Source organism: Solanum tuberosum, unplaced genomic scaffold (assembly GCF_000226075.1).
Source record: "Solanum tuberosum cultivar DM 1-3 516 R44 unplaced genomic scaffold, SolTub_3.0 scf00112, whole genome shotgun sequence".
NCBI lineage: Eukaryota > Viridiplantae > Streptophyta > Magnoliopsida > Solanales > Solanaceae > Solanum > Solanum tuberosum.
Window position 1 is genome coordinate 685,341 of NW_006239035.1, and position 532 is coordinate 685,872.

A 532-nucleotide genomic window follows, 5' to 3' on the forward strand; every position below is an offset into this window, starting at 1 on the left:
GTGCCAAACATATGGAATTAAAGTACTTTACCGTCAAGGAAGAAGTTCAGAAACAAAGAGTGTTACTTGAGAATATTAGAACTGATCTCATGATTTCAGATCCGTTAACAAAAGGCGTACAACCAAAGACATTTAAAGAACATGTTCAAAGAATGGGTCTTGGTTGTACTTATGATTGATGCACTTATGATATTTTTACACTCTGAGCTCAAATTATGTGTTTCTGATATACATTAATGAATTTCTTGTTTCTCATAATGGTGTACACATTATTGTTTGAGATATCACAAGATAAGTCTCTATGAGACATTATTGTGGACCATAAAATGTTTATATGTTTTTTATAGCTTATGAACCTAGTATGATAAGTTGCTAATGCAGTAGTACATGGAAGGAAGTATGTAGTTTAAAATTTATGTACAACCGCCATAACTCGCATTTAGTAGTTTGTTATATTGTGGTATTTATGATGGATATTATAGAAGAGATTTATTAGACGGGCAACTAATGTTTATTAAATATTAATGTTATA